Source organism: Polypterus senegalus, chromosome 5 (assembly GCF_016835505.1).
Source record: "Polypterus senegalus isolate Bchr_013 chromosome 5, ASM1683550v1, whole genome shotgun sequence".
Lineage (NCBI taxonomy): Eukaryota > Metazoa > Chordata > Cladistia > Polypteriformes > Polypteridae > Polypterus > Polypterus senegalus.
The window spans coordinates 92,392,170-92,414,907 of NC_053158.1; positions in this window are offsets into that span (position 1 = coordinate 92,392,170).

The following is a 22,738-nucleotide window of genomic DNA, read 5'->3' on the forward strand; positions in this document are numbered from 1 at the left end:
CTTTGATATGTGACTTCTTTTTATTTCCGCACTGTGCGATTTTGTGGATGTGAGCTTTCATGTTTCTCCAACACGCTATGCCACTCGATCAACTTCCTTTTGTTGATTATACCACGGCTTATTTGAACAAATAGTATGTTTTTCCTTTGCCTCCACTTGGTATTCACTGAAATTCTTATGTTTCCCCCCGTGCTTTTCACAGAAGGCTGCGCTTAAGGGCGATTTATATTGATTTGCATATTCAAATAGGCGTAATTCTGGGAGGATTTGGGGCATTACATAATGCGCGTGCACGAGCATTAGTTTTCACGCCGATCGGGATTTATGTAGCGGAAGAACGTGGAAGTTGGAGTACGCACAGATTCCTGCATCTGGATTTTTCTGTGCGTAAGCACATTTCGGCTTTTGTGCTTACGCCATGTTATAGTGCAAGTTCTACGCACGGCGTTATACATGAGGCCCCAGATCTTCAGATGTGAATTTCCATGAGGAAATCAATACTAGAGGAAATAAAATTCTAATTAATATTCTTATAATTATGGAAAGACATGAGACGGAGAAGCTTAGTAATGGAAAGAGTAAGTTTAACATCAAATGAGAGGAGAAAATGATCAGTTATGGGGAGTTCATCTGCTGTACAATCTAGGGGGGTAAGTCCATAGAAGCAGATCAAGTCCAAAATATGTACTTTAGTGTGAGTGGGAACATCAGTGTGCTGCTGGAATCCAAAACTCTCAAAGCAGGATGTAAAGTCTCTAGTAAAAGGGACATTGATATTATCCATGTGTATATTAAAATTCTGCAGTAGTATTATGTTTGGTGAGACAGTAGATAGGTGTGTAAGAAAAGCTGCAAAATCGTTCTAAAAGTCATTATTTGATTTAGTGGGCGGTAAACAATTGTAATGATAGTAGGAATAAGTCCAGTCAGTTGACACACAGTGGATTCAAATGAGCTGAAGGCAGGAACAGACAAAAGCAGGAGTTTCCACTTCTTGTGATAAATTCACAGTCAAACTTACGGTCAGTGAGGAGATCCTGGATCAGATGCCCCTTATTCATAAGTGAGCAGATGTTCAATACACCGAAGTTGACAATAGTGTTGTCACATTTGGCAGTGGTGTTAGCAGACCAAGCTGGACTGGCTAACACTCTATGGTCAGCAACCCAGCCTATGTTATGTGGAGGGCATCGAGAGTTGGACAAGATAGAGTTTATTATTTTCGAGGTGTCAGCATGGAGACTCCAGCTGGATCCATGATAGATGTATCTCCGACAGGGGAGGAATGCAATGTTTGGGTGGAGGTACAGTGCAGTCAGTGGAGACTCAGACAGGTGGAAATGCATTTGGAGGAGCTCAGCAGCCGAATGCTGGAAGCATGCCAGTTGTGGGTTGGATAGCGAGAAACAGGAGAGACCAAACAAACATGAACCAGATAAATGCCCCACCAGTCCACATTGTAGGTGAGGACACAGGCAACTCAGACCAGGTCTCAAAACAGGGTTGGGCTTACACTAGTCCTTACACAGCCACACTTGGAGTGTCAACAAAATCACCAGTCGAGCTAGAAATCATCAGGTTAGCTATAAATAACTGAGATAAAATGCTTGAAGAATAAGTCTACCAAATGAGAACTGTTGCTCAGTCCATTAAATCGTAAACTAATTGTAAAAAAGTAAAAAAGTTACCAGCGAGCAGTGACAACCAGTCCCAACAGCGTTCGCTCAAATGGAAGTTGGGGTTATGTTCTCTGATGCCCATTTTTTTAGAACTCCTGCTAATGTAAGATTAATGTAAGCTGTAGGCATATCTTTCTTTGGCAATCCAGTTAAAACTGCATTAGTGTGGTTCAGTTGTCTAAAAACACCATATGTCAACTTCTCATTGTCACTGACAGAAAAAGTTTAAACTCGTAGTATACTTATTGAATGGAAAATCATTCTAACCAGGGAAATATGGGGTTTAACGTTTAATTCTGAATTACTGATATACAAATGCTTTGCTTCCAGCTTTACATATAATTGTAGCCAATTAGTAGAATTGTTTTTTTTTTTCATTTCTGTGTTAAGTTTAAGAAAATGACTTTTTCCATCCTCACTGTAATGCTAGATTTGCAATCAGTCATGGACTGAATAGAAACTATTGTAAATGACATCTATGCCTGTAGCTGTGTGTCATTGGTCTATATGAATTTACCCTGTGTTTTTTGATAGTTTACCAAAGTAAGCATACATAATGAAAATAGTAGTAGACTAAAGATTTATTTTTATATCGCACCATCCATCCATTATCTAACCCACAATATCCTAACACAGGGTCACAGGGGTCTGCTGGAGCCAATCCCAGCCAACACGGGGCGCAAGGCAGGAAACAAACCCTGGGCAGGGCGCCAGCCCACTGCAGTGTATCGCACAATACTTTGCAAAATATATTGTATTTCAGATTAGCAGTCATTGAAACTTTTCTACCAGTTATTTGTGATTGAAACCAATTTAAGGTTAGCCACACAGTCCATCCCACTGTTTTAGTGTAAATAAGAAAGCTGTAATCTCTGGCATCACAATGAACATTTACAACTAAAAGAACAAATACAGACATGTAGTTTGTACTGTATTTTATTACGGTACTTTAAATAAAACTTGTTTTAATATAATGATAAGCTCTAAAATTTAAAACATTCTAATAGCAATAAATGTCTACCAGCATCCCTCTTGACAAATTTATTGATGTCAGTCACGACAAGACCACTATCTTCATTTTCAGAACTCAGAGTAATTGAGGTCAGATGGAGATTACATGCAGATAGAGTAAGTAGCCCCTCCTCTAACCCTAACCTGAACCATGATTACATCCTTAATAGACATTATAGTGTAAGGATGTTTTATTTCAATGTCGTGCTAGATATGCTTTGAAATGAGTGTATTGAGAATGTTATTGACTAAGTGCTCCACTAGTGATGCTTGTAGGCATCAAGTGAGTGACATTGAAGGTATTGCATACTATGGTTACAAGCTATAAAAGTGTATAAATACTTTTTCAAGACAAAATTTTTCTTCAGATAATTTTTTAACATAAAAAATAACTTTTTTATCCATCCATCCTTCATCCAACCCGCTATATTCTATCTGCAGGGTCACGGGGATCTGCTGGAGCCAATCCCAGCCAGCGCAGGGCGCAAGGCAGGAAACAAACCCCAGGCAGGGCGCCAGCCAACCGCAGGGCAACTTTTTAATTATTTTATTAAAGAAAAATCTATTTTTGCAAAATAGGCATGAAGTTGTCCAAACCTTAGCAATCATTATTATTTTTCTTAAGCAAAATTTTAAAAGTGGGCGTAGTATTGATTAACAAAATTTGCAAAAGCATTTTTCACAGTGAATACTTCAAACATGATAGATATCACAGAGTTGTCACAGCGAAACTTTCTTGCAGGCCTACTGTAAGATTGTTGCCGACTTGGCCATTGCTCTATTGCATAAAGGAAATAAAGCCATTTCAGCTACGGAGATCCTCTGAAACCACCCCTTCCACCCCAATGTGACGATGTAGGTTCAGCTCCATGCTCCCTTCTTACTTTTCGGGAGCTCTTGAACCCAACACTGTCGGTAAAGTAACCGGGTAAGCTGGGCAATGAGGACACCAAACGAAAGCAAGGGGAAGGTGCAAAGTGCAAACAGAACTTATATTAAAAACAGTCAAAACCAAAACAGTGTTGAAAAGAAAGTGCAGTGATGCAAAACGTCAATAAATAAATAATCCATTAAAACCAGGTAGAAACAGTGGATCCAATAAATAAATCCTTTAAAAACAAGGTTAAAACAATGGTTGGAAGCAGTCCTTTATTAACAAAACCTGGTGCCTTCTTCTATTGGCAGCTCCCCTGCTTTTCCCATCCAGGCTATGCACCAGGAAAGTCGCCCTACCTGCAGCTGACCTTCTCCACGTCCGGTTGCCTTCCGTTCTCTACCTGGACTGAGACTTGGGTTCTACCAAAAGTCATGGTGCTCACACTGGGGTTCTGACCCCAAATCTTCTGTGGTGAGCCAACCACCTTCCGGTCACTCCCGCTCCTCTCAAGCGTTTAGCAGAAGCAACCCAATCAAACTGCCCCGGGTGCTGACCAAACACCCCACTAGGGCTCACTTCTCTCAGCAGCCTATCCTCCTTATAGCGAGCTGGCTCTCGCTTGCATGCTCACCCACTCACTCACGTACCGGCTTCTTCACTTCCAGCTTCCCATTCTTCCTTCTTTAACCTCCTTTCTTTTCTGTCAATCTTTTGCTCTCCGCCCTGCACTCGTGCTCCTACTATATATAATGGGGACATGGCACAGTTGTGGACGATTTCTCACCTATGTACATAAGCGAGGAAACACCCACAGCATGTCGCATCCGAGAACCACTCCAGCCACACTACCATGCCCCTTCCATAAGCCGCAAGTCTGGTGATTATTTATATAAAACTGGCCTTTTATTCTAAGCCACAGACCCGCTATATCACACCCATTCACCAAACAGTGCTGCACAATATTTTTCTCCATTTGTAACCGCATTGGTTTCTTCTACTCATACTCATTTCAATCCCCTGGGCTGTTTAATTCCCATATTTGGGTTGCCAGTGAACTTAAAAAGGTAAAAAGCCACAAAGGTTGAAAAACACTGCCAGATTTACTTTCCACTTAGTACTGCCAATGGATATGTAACACTGATCACTGGAAACCTAGCACCACATGGCTAATTATGCATGCAAATTACCCATCTGCTCAGTACTAATCATAAAACAAGCCATATAGGATCCCATCAATTCTCCTTTACCTCAATGGGAAACTAAAAATGAAAGGGAAACCACCCAAAAGCAGTAGCAGTGCTTTGACAATGGGTGCCACCCATTTACAAAACAAAGCATTTTTCTGTGTACGCACTATTTATAAATGAGGCCCCAAGTCTTCAGCAATGTGTCGTGGGTTGAAACTCAACTGAAAATTTCAATTGATCTTCTGAGCATGGTCAGAGGCTCTTGAGACAACAACCCTAGCAGTTAGTCTTCCCTAATCACAGGGAAAGGCTCAGTACATGCAATATTACTGAGTGATTTGAATTTCCTCTTAGGGATATGCCTTACAAATGATTTAACTGTTAAGGCTGGTAACTTCTGATGTTAATAATTTTGCTCAACAGGCTATCTATATTCTTGAAATTACACTAAGACACACTATGTGACATAGCTTGGTAAAACATATACATTTGTGGCCATCAGCCCATTGTCTAGTCTTGCTTCTGAAGCTTGTCCCTCATAAAGCTATTTACAATAAATATGTCATGTACTCATCTTATATATAAACATCTACGCGTTGAAGTGTATGTGTCTGTCCGGCCCAGAAGTGAGAGGTGGAGTTAGGGTAAGGGCTCCGCCTCTAAGTAAACAGAAAACTTGCTTAGCCGCTAATAACACAAGCAAGGCCAGCACATTAGCAAAACGAAACGTGAAAAGAAAGACAAAGTCTCTTAGCCACTAACATCAGCAAAACAGTATCCCTTTTACTTATCCTCCCCCGCTAATGCACAAGCGATGCCAGCACGTCGGCAAAACAAATCCTCATAGGAGAGAGATGCCCAGAGTAGTTCCTTTCAATTACCTGACATCTCTACATTTCATTTTTTTTCTGAGGATTTCAATAGTTTCTAGGACCCCAGGCTTTTTACAGCACGGGCTTACACAGCTAGTATTTAATAATGCTCATTGAAATAGTATTCAATATCAAAAATGTATTTTTTTAGTACATGTCCAGTTTAAGGATCTTGCTTCTTTATGGATTGTTAAAAACACCCTTCATTCTGATTGTATCTAATGCCTTCGCAGTGGTTAAATTCACAAATTCTTACTGTGAGTTATTTCAGTTGTTTTGGCTATCTGTGCAAAGGAAAACCCTACTGTGTTGTTAAAAAAAATAAATCTGGCAGCTGCGTTGGACCACATAGTAATTTTCCTATTGGAATCCTTCAAACAATTTTTAAAATTCTTTGTCCTATCTAAGCCATTCTGTTAACATCAGTTAATTCCTACCATTTACTTTAATGTGGGCTTAATTTAGGCAGCTCATCACCACAGAGTATCACTTATGTCATCTCTTGCATAATGTTTAAGTTTATAAATATCTGTGGCATACTAAGCATGCTGTAAGACTTTGTTTACCATTCTTTTGAACAGTTTTCAATGGCTTCATTTGCATTCAGCATTATGTTTGCTCTTTTAAAAATGTTTAGCGGGTGTTCTCTGAATTTCAATAGTTTTCATAGATATACAACATATTTGAAAAAATACAACATATAAAATATCATTGTGTGTATTAAAGTTTTTTAATAAAAGTGTTGAGGTGTTTCTTTTTGCTTATTTTCAGCTCCTTTGGAAAACAGCTTTCTCAGAATGTACAATGTTGAACCATTCAATTAACTTGTAATACTGTTTATAAGTGTCCACTACATTAGTTTACATTTGACTATCAATTGTTATGTTTCAATGGTGCTTTTTCTGACAAACCTGAATAATATATAGACATATGTTTGAATTTTCTGTTTTTTGCACTCATCATTGGTAGCATGGTGTGCAGTGTTTGTTGACAGATTATTGAAACTGCATAGGCTCCTCAGGTTGTTTGGACAAGTACAATCAATTCAATTCAATCCAGTGCCTCTTGGTACATCACCTCTATTGGTCTATTGAATGTGGTTTACATAACAGATGACAGCAGAATGGAATGATTCTGACATAAACAGGAAAGAAATAATAAATTACATTATTATGTCCCAAGGGTTTGAAATATATACTGAAAAAAAAAGATTACCCTGGAAAACTTATGAAACAAAATAACCAAGAGCTAGCATTGTTTTCTTTTTAACACAGATTCTTAAGGGATATTATTTTCTATTTAATTGAATTAAATTTAAATGAAACAGTCCTTTGTCGGCTTTTTATCTATAGTACAAAACAAATGTGAATAGAAAATATCAGTGATATGCAGGTGTTCAAAGCACATATGATTCTTAGCCCCTGTTGTCTACAGATATATAGATAATGTAGGGATGATCAGAATAGGGGCAAGATTATCAGGGCAAGGAGGGCACAGGGCTGAGTAAAGACTAACAAATGGTCTCTAGAGAAATGGCAGCATCACATTAATGAAAGACAGGTATTCTGTATTGGCCAGCAATGCTAGGCAGGAGTCTCTAAATGGCTGCAGATATTGTCAAATAAGGTAGTCTGGAATTAAAGTGGTCAGGGTCACCAACACATTGCAGTGCCTAAAAACATGCTGTGTTCCCATAGGACACACAGACAAGAGGAAACACAGCAGAATATAGAATGCATAATGTTGTCTTGAGAGAGTGTGATTGTTTTCGTCATTTCTAAGAATTACTCTTTAAATAGTATTTTTTTTTTGTTTTCTGTCGTGTGTAATACATGTTAATAAATATTTTGTTTTAGTAACTATTTTGCATTTATGTGTTAGATACATTTTTTTGTGTGTAACTTCTCAATGCATGTTTCTTGTATTCTTCATTTGGAGCCTAGGAGGCCGGGGCCACCTGTTACTGCTGCTTTGTGACTGTCACAGATGTATTTAAGAAAACTGCCAGCTTCAGTGTTAGATTTTTTGTCCAGTTATTTTGATATTAATTTGTGTCTTTGTTATTTAATCCCTGGCTTTTGACGCCTGTATTTATTCTAAGGTACTGTCTTTAGATTTTCCTTTGGCTTTGGTAACCTTTTCAGTTACTTTTTTCCTTCTTTTTTTGTTAACATTTTGTAAATTTGGAAAAAACCATTACATTAATATTAAAAGAACCTTGTGTCCTAATCTGGGGAGAATTCTCCATGCATAATATGGCAAGGCCTCTAGAAGAAGCTAGGAAGTAGGCCAAAAGCTTCACAGGGCAGCCTTCGAGAAGCACATCTCAATCCAGCCACACCTCAATACTAATACTTTAGTAGGCTTTGGCATTTTAGGCCTTTGTCAAGGAGAGCCGACAAAATTAATATTAATGTCTCAAAAGTCCCACAAGTGGAATGATGACTTTAAACCTTGGGAATGTTATTACAGGCCAAACAAGGAATTTTTATAAATAAAAAATAATAATTTTTCAAAAATACTCTGCACCAATTGAGACACCAAAAGAGCACAAATGGACTTGCTTAAAATGGGCAATCTAGTAGCATCCTATGTCCCAAAACACAATCTAAAACAATTGTCAAGGACAGAGCAAAGAAGGTAATAATTCAGTAACTCAAAATTGCAGAATAATTCAGTAAACAGCAAAACACAGACAGAACTTAAAACCTCCACACTTAAACATTGCATTCCATTGAACAGCCTGTCTTCACAGCCTTTGTAAAGCTGGTGACAGCTCCTAAATAGAGATAGACAGGTGGTCCTGCCTCTTGGGGACCTGTATGCCAAACTAGCTCTTTTCTGTTACTATATATATGTGGTATTTGGTATTTTAAATTGTGTGGATAAATGTAAATATACACAAGAAAGAAAAACTTATTATGGTATTTGCCCCCTGAGCGTGTGATGATGTTAATCAGTATGTACTGACTGCAAAGTAATGGGCGGCGCAGTACAATGGCTTTTTTGAAAAAACAACTAGCAGGTCCAACAAATCAAATACAAATAACTAGAACAAGTACATATACAAGTACAAATAGCATTTCCAAGTGCACCCCTAATCACAGAACTGTTGTTGTTCCTGTCCAGGTGGAAAAAAAAACCCTTCTAAAAGGAAAAAAAAAAACTTTAAAAATTCCTGCACGGTTCCTTAGCAGCAACCAAAACATAAGTTTATAGGAGCAAAATGTTTTTTTTTTAAACAAACTCTTACACCATAGAAAACACAAAAACTCAGCAACTCTAAGCTACCACTCTCATCTGCAAAATTGACATCAGCACGTTCCACATGTCCTTTCCCAGCACATCAGCCCTCCTCTCCCAGCATGTCAGCAAGATTATTGCAATTCCCTGTATGTGGGATTGTCTAAATCAGCCTTGTTGAGCATTCAACTTTATAAAAAAATGCAGCAGCTTGGTTTCTAACCAGCCCTAGAAAAAGATATTTCACCTGTACTGGCCTCTCTCCACTGGCTACTGGTGAGATTTTGGATTGATTTTAAAATGTAATTGTTTGTTTTTAAAGTCTTGCATGGTTTATCTCCAAAATACATGTGCAGTCTCCTTCATCCACTGTTAGGAATGAGGGCTTTGAAGTTATTCACTCAACTACTCCTGATACTTCCTACAGTATATCATGGCTGAAGTCTAGAGGAGACAAGGCTTTTACAGTTGGTGCTACTGGGCTTTGGAACAATCTACTGAGCAGTGGCGGTTCTAGACCAAATTTGCCAGGGTGGGGCCAGTGTTTTTTCATGGGGGCACAGAACATCACTGTAAGTAATTCATTAAAATTTTATCTCTTCAGCACAGGGGCCAGGGCCAGTTCTACAGGGGCACTGACCCCTGTTGGCCCCCATCTAAAACCGCCTATGCTACTGAGGATTTTAACACTCGGTGAAAAGCCCACTTTTTCTCTTCTGCCTTTCATAACCTGTAAAGTCATTGTGGGGATGTGGGGTTGGGGGTGGTTTTAAATGGTCATTAAAAACTGTTTTACATAATTGTTTACTTTACAGTTGTCTTATGTGTTCCTTTGTACAACACTTTGGCACAAATTCTGTTGTTTTTAAATGTGCTTTTATAAAAAAATTAGACTTTATCTTTGAATAAAAGTTCCAAAGGCCAGCAGGCAGAAATTATTAGTGAGTGGGCTGCATCTTCCTCTGTAAGTAGGATTCATTAGTAAGAATCTTGATCATTTTTCTTTTAGACATAGAAAAATTTCAGGGCTTTCCTTTGTATTGTATAGCCAGTGACAGACATGCCAGCTTAGACTTAAACTCATTTTTCAGGAGTCTCTTTGGAGCCATTGAATATCCACTAATTGTGTGTACAATGGTATACATAAGTATGGACGAGAGGATATTTTGCAAGAGTTTGATAAGCTATGCTATTTTTCTTGATGGTGCAGTACCTTCTGCACACTGAGCCAGTGACGTTGAGGATTCATAACATATTCATTACTAGTCCATGGATTGGAGTTTATGTTAAAGATGCCATAGTTCTACTGTAGGTGAACTGGTACTTTTTCACTAAAGATCATGATTTTTAATCTAGAGATATCCAGGCCTTATATCATATCATTAGCACTGTAGTAAACACACTTGTTGCTACAACTCCTATTTTTTAGTACAAAAATATGTAAAAAAAAAACAAAAACAAAACAGAGGAGTTGTGTAAACTTGGTCATTGATAATTACAATTTCTTACAATTACAATTTCTAATTTGGTAATTTAATGTCACTAATTTAATTCACTCCGGTTTTCACTTTAGTTTGAGTTTCACTGGCAAGAAATACACTTGAATGGAAGACAGCCAATCAGAATAATTATAAGAATTCAGTAAATCATAATGAATCTTTTGGTCTGGGAAAAAATACAAAGAATAAGCTGAGTTTAACTAAACCACTTCTGTACATAATTATTAGTTACAAAGCAAGTCATCGATTATTTGTTCACATACCAAGCAATAAAGGATGTAAAATAGATTTAAAAATTTTTTTTGTATTTTAGACACTAATTAATGTACCTGAAGAATTCTATTTTTTTTTAAGATTTTTAGCTCGTTTGTTTTTGTTTTTTTTTTTGTTTGGAGGATCATGGGAGATGCATAAACAGGCAACATGTGTTTTATCTGCCTGTTGTAACTCAAACATTTATTGCTATACGAATTGTTTAGTTGACCTTTATACATACGTTTGAAATGCTTTTGTTGAAACCTACTAGTAGCTGTCAAATAAACATCTGCAGAGTCTCCCAAAATCCCAAGTGGTTTCATGTAAATACTGTAACTGAAGGTAACATATGTGGCAACTGAACTGTATTGGAAAAGGCATGTTAAAAGACACAGTCTTTTTCAACTTGGGAAATGATTCACTTAAAAAAAGGAATTCCCAAGATATGTTCAACTTGGTTTTGTGAACAACACATAAACAGACCTAAAAACAGAAATGGTGACTTCATTTTAAATAACTGTATTATAGAATAAAACTTTGCTATAGCAATTTAAAAGATGCTCATGGTAAATGTAAGCTGATAGTCAAGGAACGAAAAAAAAAACTTTTCTACTAAAACACATATTTTGATATCCCAAAAAAAATATTTTGAACATTTTTATAAAGATGTGTGTCAGTGTAGTTGAGTGTTTGTGTGTCTGTAGTATACATTTTGTGGGCACTATAATTTAGAAAAAATAGGCTGATTCTTATAAAAAGTTATGGTCAATACTCATTGGTCTTTAATACCAAATCAGTTTTGGGCGAATTCCAACTGTCCTGTTTTGAGCTTTCAAAGTTTCTTAAAGCTCATACCAGCAAAGGCCAAATCACTATTGGCATGCACATTTACAAGTTTAAAAGCAAGACTTTCATGAATTTTCAGTTCAATCTAAATCTCATGCTTTGCATTGCTAAAGTTAAAATTTTTCTAATGCAGCAGTCACAGAAGCTAAATTCTAATTACAAGAAAAAAATGCAGATTTTTGTTTGTTTATCAAATTATCATAGTATATTTGCATTTAAAGTTGAAGAAAATATGAAAAATTACCTTCAGTGGTATTATATCTTGTATTTATTTTGTAAATTCACACAATGTGCTGACCAACTGGCTGATGTCCTCACAGACACCTTAAACATCTCTCTGAGCCAGGCTATGTGCTCCCCATCAGCTTCAAAAAGACCACTATTATCCAGTGCTGAAGAAGTCAACAGTGACATGCCTTAATGACTACCACATAGTGGCATTGACCCCAATTGTGATGAAGTGCTTCAGGCGGGTGGTCAAAAGACATATCAACTCCATCCTCCCCACCTCTGTGGACCCACTCCAGTTTGCTTACCATCCAAAGTACTCCACTAATGACACCATCCCCTATTACTTGCATGCTGTACTGTCTCACAGAACACCAGGGATACATAGGTCAGAATTCTGTTTGTTGATTTTAGTGTGCCGTTCAAATTGATCATTCCCAAGAACTTGGTGAGGAAACCCTCTCTTCTGGGCCTTGGCAATCCACTGTGTAATTGGATTCTAGATTTTTTTGATAGAGAGGCCACAGTCAGTGAACACTGGCAACAAAACATTAAACACTATCAGGTTGAGCACAGGCTCCCCCCCAAGGCTGCATGCTGTGCCCACTATTGTTCACACTGCTCCCCCACGACTGCACCACCAAGTCCGAGTCATTGTCAAGTTTGTGGATGATACAAAAATAGAGAGGTTGAACATCTGGTCAACATCTATTGAAAATAATCTCTAAATCTCAATAAGACAAAAGAGACACTTGTCGATTTCAGAAAAACATTGGCAGACTATTCCCCACTGCTCATCGATGGCTCTGTTGTGGAGAGAGTCAGCAGCAAAAAGTTTTTTGGTGTGTATATTTCTGATGATCTCTCCTGATCAATCAACACCAACTCTGTTGTCAAGAAGGCAAACCAATGCCTTTTGTCTTTGTAGACTGAAGTGAATCTGCTTGCCACAAACTATTCTTACCATCATATACATACAAACTGTATCACTGTGTAGTTTGGGAACAGAAAAGCCCATGCATGCAAGATTCTGCAGTGTGTAGTGAGGACAGCTGAGAGGATTATAATGCTTTTCCTCTCCTCAATCCAGGACATTTTTCACACACACTGTCTGCACAGAGCCTCCACCATTGAGAAAGATGTACAGTATGTCACCCATCACACATACTATTTGACCTCCTGCCACCAGGTAAAAGATACAGTACTGCACCATTAGGACCAGCACAGCCAGGTCTTATAACAGCTTCTTTTCCCAAGCTGTCAGACTTCTGAACTCCTACATGTCGCCCAGTATCATATCCTTATAATATTCACCCAATTATGTGCTGTCAATTTACACTCTGCACTTTACTATGGACTGGGCATTGTTCAAGCTTTTTGATCATGTGTTTTTTGTTTTGTTACATTGTATTGTTGAACTTGTTTTGGTAATGTTATGGTGTATGTTAAATGTACGTTATTTTGCCTATGCACTAGGGACTATAAGGAACGAAATTTCTTTCAACCATATACCATGTATGTGGATGAATAGCAATAAAAGTTGAGTTAAATTAACTTATAAGAGCATTTCAAGATGTCAGATGCCTGAACATTTTGAGACATCTCAAATGGACCTAATATATATTTTAAGATACCAAATTCATTTTGAGATATCCCAAAATCACTTCCTGCAATATTTTCATCTATGTCTGTTTTAAAGTATTCCAAAATTCATTTCAGATACATCAAAATAGTCTGAAATCATCCCTGCATTTAAGGTTGAATTGAATTTTAGGTATCTGGAAATGATAATGACACTGTATATCCTCAAAACCTTTCTGTCTTTTTAACACTAGAATCACTGAAGCCTGCAAAAAAGTCGTAACACCAGGCCACCTTAAATTCCTTCACACCTTTCCATAAGCGTCTTTGGTTTGCAAATGTGTCGATCAGCTCAAGTCGCACAGGAGATTCTCAGAGCTCAAGTCTGTTTATTTGTGTGTGAGGTGCCTGGAATTGTAGAGGGTAAATAATATATAGTTGTTTGGAACACATGCATTTCATGTGTGTTCCATGTCTATAACAATCTATGTAAATGTTAGGATGACGGGAAATGAGAGGCAGGAATTGTTGAACACAAAGCTAAAACAATAATGTTTTTCATCAGCACAAGCAGCAAGCAGCCTGCTATCCCATCCCCCACTGATGCAGCTGAAGTTCTCTCAGCTCAAGTTTGCTTATCTGGGTGTGAGGTGCCTGGAGTTCTATAGGGTAAATCATTTTCAAAGACGTACATTTCATCTGTGTTTCATGTCTGCAACAATCTGGATAAATGAAAGATGACAGGAAAACCTTCACAGCTGCCCCATTTCTTATTCTGTGCTGCTTGACAGTTCTGCCTAACATCAACCTGCATGTCACCCTGCTTGAGCAAGCAGCAGATATTTGGTTTATGAAGCTTCCTGATCTTGTTTTATAGTGGCTGCTTTTTTCAGTTACATTTTTCTGTCCTTGTATCATGGGTCTGATTTACCTCCTTGATTAAATAATGAGCTGTGAATTATGGACTTTGACACATGTTTTTACCTGGTACTGAGTTCTAGTTCTGCTCTTGTTATGTTACTTCAGCATCAGCAGCTGTGCAAGCTTAAAATGAAAAATATTTTTTTGATTTCTGTTTATTTGCACAAATAGATCCTGACAATACAAAGACAATCTGTCTTCTGTAGAAATGTAATTTACTAAAACTTATTTGAAGTGTCAAATGACCATAGATGTGTAATAAACAAAGATACCAAAAGACAGGTAAAGCTGTGTTAATGACTGTGTCAGCATGGTGGATGTTATACTTCATTTGTGAAAGTTTGGGTTCTGCTAGAGAAATACAACCTGGACAATGAAGAAATCAAGAATGTATGCTATAAAATTAAAGCTGAAATAAGTTTGCAGAACCCAGATGTTTCAACATCTTGTGATACCAATTAAAGGAATGACATGGTTTCGTACAGTATGTACTAAGTACAGTGTCTATAAAAATGTTATGTGACGGTAATGAAATATATGTGGAGGTCCTGCTCATGATGCTGTTCAGATCAAATGAAAATAAATAAATGTGAAATATAAGATATAGAAGAGGTTGAACAAGTGACAGAAGAAAGTGAAATCCAAAAGATGTATGGATGAGTGAAGTAGAAAACAAAAATAAGGACTATACAGAGAGTGTAAAGAAGAAAAAGTTATAGAAATTGAAGAATAAATAAGTAATGAAATAAGTATAGAAGAAAAAAGAAGTATTGGTTAGTGATGGGTAAGTTTTGATTTGTTTCTCAAATTTAACTCTAAAATCAATTTTTGCAGGTGATTTTTATAACAGTGAAAAACAAAACTTATTGAAGAGTTTTTGGGGGTTATAGAGGGAAGAAAACAAGGAACATCACTCCCTAAACTCTAATTTACACTTCTGTGTTTACCGTTGTCCTTTCCTGCAGCTTTGTAAAGCATGTAATCCATACCACACTGGTAAAAGAAACTTTTTTTATGTCTCTTTCATGTCATTGCAGAGGAGTGACATGTTGTACATTTTCAGCGTGAAGACTCACTACAACGCCCAATTGTGCACATTACTGGGAAGATCTCACTACACAGAACTGTCATCCCTGCTGATCTGAGCCCCAAGTTATATAGCAACCATTTTATCCAAGTTGAGTATATGTACGGTTCTGGTGATTTTATGTATTTATTTATTTTTATTAGAAATCTTTCTTTAAGAAGTAAATGACAGCCATGTGGAATTAAATCATGTAAACTCTTAGAGACAGGAACTAAATGCCTTTCTTCTTGTGTGCAGGTTAAGCATGAAAACATGAAGTTTCACTGTGAATAACAAGGAATTGAAGACTACATGATGGAGATCTACGAGTGTAGAATTAATAAGTAATGCAGTAAAAATGTAAATCATTCTTTTTTTGTATTAAAAAAGACTAGTAACTGATAGTTTACACAAAAAAAACAGGAAAATGAAATGAACAGATATTGGGGAAATGTTGGAGAAAAAGAAAATATGGTACAAAAGAAGGTGAAACCAATGGAATAAGTGGAAAGATAATTAGACAAGACCTGGGAGCCTAGTACTATAATAGTGCAATGTTATACTCTAAATAATAATAATAATAAAATAATACATTTTATGTATATAGTGCCTTTCCTTTTATAATATACTGATGCCATTATTATTTCTTTTTTATTTTAATACATCTAAAATAAAATTGTGTTGGTTCTATTGTTCATATTCTCTAGTATATTGTTGAAAATAGTTAAAGCCCTTCTGAGAAGAACATGGGTTAGTTGCAATGAACTCAGGATATGGAGGAATATTTCGGACTAAATGAAATAAATAAATAAGCGTAAATAAATAAAAGTACTGTGAAATGTGAGCATAAATAAATAAATGTGTCATGAAATGAGAGCCTTAATAAATAAATATGTCATGAAATGAGAGCATAAATAAATAAATAAATAAATGTGTCATGAAATATGTTTTTCGTTGCTTATTTATTTATTTCATTTTGTCCGTAACATTCCTGCAAACCGTCATGAAATACGGCTTGAAATAAAACTGTCACTTTCACTCGTCAAAGTTGAGAGGGTGGGCTCTAACACGCCCACTAGTTACTGATTGGTGAATCGATAGCACAAGAGTTAATTAGAAAAATGCTTACTACTGCCGATGAAATGGATTCTGCCGAAGATATTACGTATTTCAGAGAGAGAATTGAAGATTTATCGGAAGAAATTAGAATGTTGGGCCCTTTTAGACTCGATATAGATGAAACTGTTTTGAAATTATCGAAGAACAGGTGGAACAGACTCTACTACACTCCAGTTCAGGTGATGCAGTACCCTGCTCTGGACGTCCATCCTTTGACATTCCAGCTGAGTCAATAGAACACCTTCTGTTATGCGGTTTAAAATTACAACAGATTGCAGATCTGTATGATGTATCAGAGAAGACGATCACAAGGCGAATGAGCCAGTTTGATATACGGTAAGCTGCAACAGCTCTATTAGTTTAGGTACTTTGACATGGAATGCCCAAAGCAGCTCCACCTAATATTTTGAAATGAACAACTTTACCACTGATCAGAGCTGTACAGTTGTTTGAAAAAGTAGCTGCGAATATGCAACTGACTTTTTACCCGTAAAACAAGGGTCAAATACTCAGTTCTAAAAGGGCCGCCAACATTGTAATTTCTTCAGATAAATATTCAATTCTGTCTCTGAAATACGTAATATCTTCGGCAGAATCCATTTAATCGTCAGTAGTAAGCATTTTTCTAATTAATTCTTGTGCTATCGATTCACCAATCAGTAACTAGAGGGCGTGTTAGAGCCCACCCTCTCAACTTTGACGAGTGAAAGTGACAGTTTTATTTCAAGCCGTATTTCATGACGGTTTGCAGGAATGTTACGGACAAAATGAAATAAATAAATAAGCAACGAAAAACATATTTCGTGACACATTTATTTATTTATGCTCTCATTTCATGACATATTTATTTATTAAGGCTCTCATTTCATGACACATGTATTTATTTATGCTCACATTTCACAGTACTTTTATTTATTTACGCATTTATTTATTTATTTCATTTTGTCCGAAATATTCCTCCATATCAGGATGCTCCCATGCTGATCTGGTCTTAGTACATAATTATGGTGACAGACTAACTTTGAAGTTTACCATTGTTGCAGTGTTCCCCAAAGCTGCATATAACAACTCTAAGACTAAATGCAGTTGCAGTGGGCTTTTTTGGAGTCAAAGAATGGGAACAAAGTTGCATACTAAATTAGACCACCTCATAAGCAGGTTTAACAGGCTTAGTATGGTGTGAAATGTTACAAAATGAATTCTGCATGTATCAGACATTTGCAAACATGAACAAGGACAAATATGCCATTAAAAATTTGACTGATGTATAGCATGATACTGAATGAAATATAGAGAGGGGGGTTTGAGCATTACGTGTACAGCACTGTTACATTTTCACAGGCCAGTGGCACGTCGGTATGGGATACCGGCAATGGACACTAGCCCACTGTCAATGGACACTTGTCCGTGTTCACAGGGCAGTGGTATGTGATTGCCTTGCATTACAGGTTACTGATATGCCTTCATACACTCACTCCACACGACATCGAGCTAGGGCATTCTATGGAACAGGCTGTGCATCACAGTAGCCAGAGGAAATTAATAACCAACTGCAATTGCCATTATATCACAAAATGTTTCTTTTTTTTCTCCTGAATTCAATCAGAATCACACAAAATGCATAACGTTTGCAATTAAACCAGATTCTGCGTTATTAACATAATTGGGAAATGTGTTACAGCAAAACCAGATTAATAACGCCACAAGCCCTACGGTTTCACATGCAAATGTTTACATTATATGAACATCACATATGAAAATAAAACAGTACAAGGTCGTCTCCTTCAGAGATTTAAGACAGTGGTTACTAATAAATTGATCAAATCTAGGACAACAGCCTGCCCCACAGCACAATTAAACCTGGGAAATGGCAGTTAAATCTGTAGCGATGAAGATGATGATGACAATTGTAAGAGTGAATAAGAATCTAATATGATTGTGTAAATATAACAGGCATGAACTCCATTGTATTAGTAATAAGAGGTGTTAAAAATAGTCAATAAAAGGAGAAAAGCAATTGAAAGGAAAAAGGAAAAAAAATTAATTATTATTAATATTATTTGGCATTATCAAGTTCCATTTTGTAGTGTGGCTACTACCCATTGCAACGCTATCAATTTTCACTTTATTTGAAAAAGAATGAATTTCCCATGATAAATGATTACAGAAGAAACATAAATGCATACACACATACATACGTATATACATACATACATAGACCCTGAATCAAGTCCCATTTTAAAAAAAACACTAATTAATGTATTTATGAGTGCAAAAAAAAAAAACCACACAAAACTCCCATAGACATTGTAGCAATATGCAGTAGATCACATAGGATTTTCAAAAGAATATGAAAGGACAGATAGAATGCCCATCAAAACTAATGTGTTTAAGCACAGACCTTCCAGTGTTGCCCATCCTAACCTGACAACTGCTGTTTGATATACAGTAAGTCTCATTTTTCTTATTTGCATCCCTCAAACATGGAACAGTAAGCAAAAGTCATAGTATAAAAGAACACTGCACTCCTAATACTGCTGATTTCTCCCCTAAGCTTTATGCTGCAAGGAAGAAACACTAAAAAAGGTCTCTAGACTTCCTCACATTACACAACGCAAATGTTCGAATATTACATTACTAATTTTTCCCCAGGTTGTTATGCTTGAGATAGTTGCATGGGAAAATGGTAACACAATGTTAGAACAGGCTGAGTACATGCCATCCTCTACAGGCTTCTTAAGGCAAATATTTTTTGCTTTAATATTATTATTTGTTTCCTTTGTAGTTAATGCTTGGGGAACAATAATAACATTTTGAGATCTTATTTTCGGTTTAAATTGGTTTCATATACTTTTTCTTTCTGGAGAGACACTGAATTAGTAGTGAGCACTTCTGCTGCACAGCTCCAGTTTCTATGGGTATTTTGGTCTCCACTCACAATCTAAATGCAGGCATGTTGTGCTACTTGGTGACTCTTAACTGGCACTGAGTCATTGATAAACTGAGATAAACTGTGCATGGTTTCTTTATGCCTTATGTGCAAAACTTAAAAGATGAATTTAACACAGGATAGTACCTGTATTTCACAAACATTTCCAAAAAAAGCTTTTAATGCTTATAGATTTAAAATGAGCAAATCAATAATGTATTATCACAACAATTATATTATAAAAACATGTTCTTTTACCAGAGGAATGCCATTGTATTGGTAAGTCTCTTTAGAAATTGTAGTCCATAAAGATGGAAAAGTCCAGACCAAAAGCAAGAATTTTATTTTTCTATACTTTTAATACAATCTTTTCTATATTAGTACATTCATATGTATTGTTTTTATAGAACAAATGATTACTGCCAGCTACACTTGAAAGTGGTGATCATTTGAACATTAATCTGTAGAGTTATTAATTGCTCTATCTCGTGATTAGGAATCAGCAATAAACTGGAAGAGGTATGGGGCATCCAAAAGAACCACAAAATCCTGCCAGGACATTCACTGGCCAGTCCAGAAGAAGTTCACTCCAGCTTAGCGTAGTCACCAACTACTAGAAGAAGCTTTGATGTAAACTAGGCCCAAAATGGAACAACTGGCTTCAAAAGTAAAAATATAATCTTATATAAAATAATAATCATTAGTTGTTAGTTATAATCATCAAAATTAAAAGAAATAAACATTTGAAATACATCAGTCTGTGTGTAATGAATGAATCTAATATACAAGTTTCACTTTTTGAACGGAATTACTGAAATAAATCAACTTTGTCATGATATTCTAATTTTATGACTGGCACCTGTACACACATCAGGGGAATCATTATTCTTTGCAAATATCAGGGTCTTAGAACCCCTCTGATTTTCATGTGCAGTCTTACTTGTATATAAAATCGAAAAACTGAAGGGTCTTCCTCTTAGGGTTTTGCATGAGTTATACATTTATATTAGAACAAACAATGAATACTCCCCCCGAGGATGTAACTGACACACATATTTATACTTCTATGTTTCCTTCTTTATTCTCAAATGTTGAAAAGTGTTCCTGTTGTGAGCATTATTGAAGCTTTCTAACAAAACTCACAGAATAGCACAGCACAACGAATACTTAATTTTTAAAATTATTTAGCTTTTTAGTTTTTACACTTATGTTACCACCTAATTTCAACTAGTTCTATTCTTATCTATCTGTCTATCTTATTATGTTTACTTTCCTAAACCAAAAAGGATATGATTCGTTAGTGTACATTAATTTATTTTAGCTCTATTCATATTGTGTTAGATTATAGACTGTAGAAGTTTATCTATAATAGTCTAAATACCATAAACCTCTAATATGACCACTATCGAAGTTAACATTAAAATTTTCTTAACCATATCCAGCAATCTCTTACTGTTTTCTTTTCTTTTCTTTCTTTGTGAAAGTAAATTACTGATATTTAATGACTTGTTTAGACCTGAGATCCCTATTCTCTTATGCCTTTGGCACACACCTCTAGGGGATTTAACTGAAATTTGATCAAACAAGTAAATAATAATTATATTAGTTTCATTGGCATTAAATTACCCAGGGTGGCAATCAAACTGAATTCTCAATTATACTGCAAAAGGGGAAAAACTTCTGAGAAGGAGAACAATCAAGAAACATGAAATGAGAAATATCCACATCATAAGGGAGTACTAAGAAAACAAGAGAAGACTTGTAAAGCCAGCTAACATTAAATAATAAGAATAGTTAGTTAAAAATGTATTGCATATTACTTTCATTAGTTTATTATTCAGACAACAGCATCTCTCTATCTGCCTTATATTTACTGTTTACTGTGTGTATGTATATATATATATATATATATATATATATATATATATATATATATATATCTTTTAAATTAATTTTGAAAAGTCAGTGGCTAAAGCCTAAATAATTATGCATGCATTTTTACTGTACATAAAAAGAATTTCTATGTAAAAATTAAAACAAGTTAACATCAAGGAACAATTAAGCAACCAAGTAGTTGAAATGACTTAAACTATAATTAAATATTACATTTTATGTGATAACATTTCCATTAAGGTCTGGCCATACCTCCTGCATATCTACTCATGAAATAGACAAGTACCATATACACTGTATTCTTTTGTCTATGATAAATGGACAGAATCTCATTCTGAGCTGATTCTGTGCCACTGTACAATGTGAATTTTGGCAGAATAAAACATAACAGTTTATGTGTTCATATTGGCTAGATATTAAGTTAAATAACATACCCTAAAAGAGACCTTAAAGTTAAGAAAGAGCTTCCTTTGAGTATGAATGTTACTATGGTCACATTATTTGTTTTGTTTTTTCTGTCCACCCTGGCCATTGGACCTTACTCTTATTCTATGTTAATTAATGTTGACTTATTTTATTTTCTTACTGTGTCTTTTATTTTTCTATTCTTCATTATGTAAAGCACTTTGAGCTACTTTTTGTATGAAAATGTGCTCTATAAATAAATGTTGTTGTTGTTGTTTATTTTAAGTATATGGTATATTGTTTTTAGCATTTTGGCTGGTCAGTAAACATGCCTTATTATATTACTTACATATCAATGTTCTAGTATTACTATACTAGACTGGACTATTACCGTATTATAGTATAGCTGCTTTATTTTACAACTTGCAGCTTTATACAATTATCAGATTTGAGAAAGAATATGGAGTAGTATTTTGTGTGTGTGTATTCTTCTGTTACTTACATAGTTGTAATCATTGGAAAATGCTGCCTTCAGGCTTCATGAGAAGTATAGGAGGAAGGTTAGGGGGTTGCAGATTGTTTTAGGGGATATGATCATTGGTTTGAGAGCTAAGCCCTGGTAGCTATTCTGGGTCTGCCAGTGGGTAGAACGAATAATGCCACAATGATGCCATGATGCAGACCTTCTTCTTGTCTACCCTTTACTGCCTTCAGTCACATCGTGCAATGTTTAAGGCATGGTACAGAATGACAAAATGGCATGAAGTCTTGAATGGCAATGGCAATGGAAGAGGATTACCACTTTTCTCAATCTGACAACTGGGTCTATTATTGTACATTTTAGTGATGAAAAATATTTGAAATCATCTGTTGATCAAATTAGTGGGATTATGTTGCTTATTTTGCATTATCCAACTTATTAGAAAGTGAAGTATGCATCATTTTGATAGGTTTGTTCCTGTGATGCTTGAAAATGTAAATGAAATGGTTATGCACATGAAACTAGTAAGTTCTCTCTCTGAGAGGTCATCTTTGAAACTGCTCATTTAGGGTCCTGTGAGACATGATTACTCCCATGGTTCTTTGTGTAGTCAACAGTGTCTTGGCTAATGGAGTTGGTAGGAGAG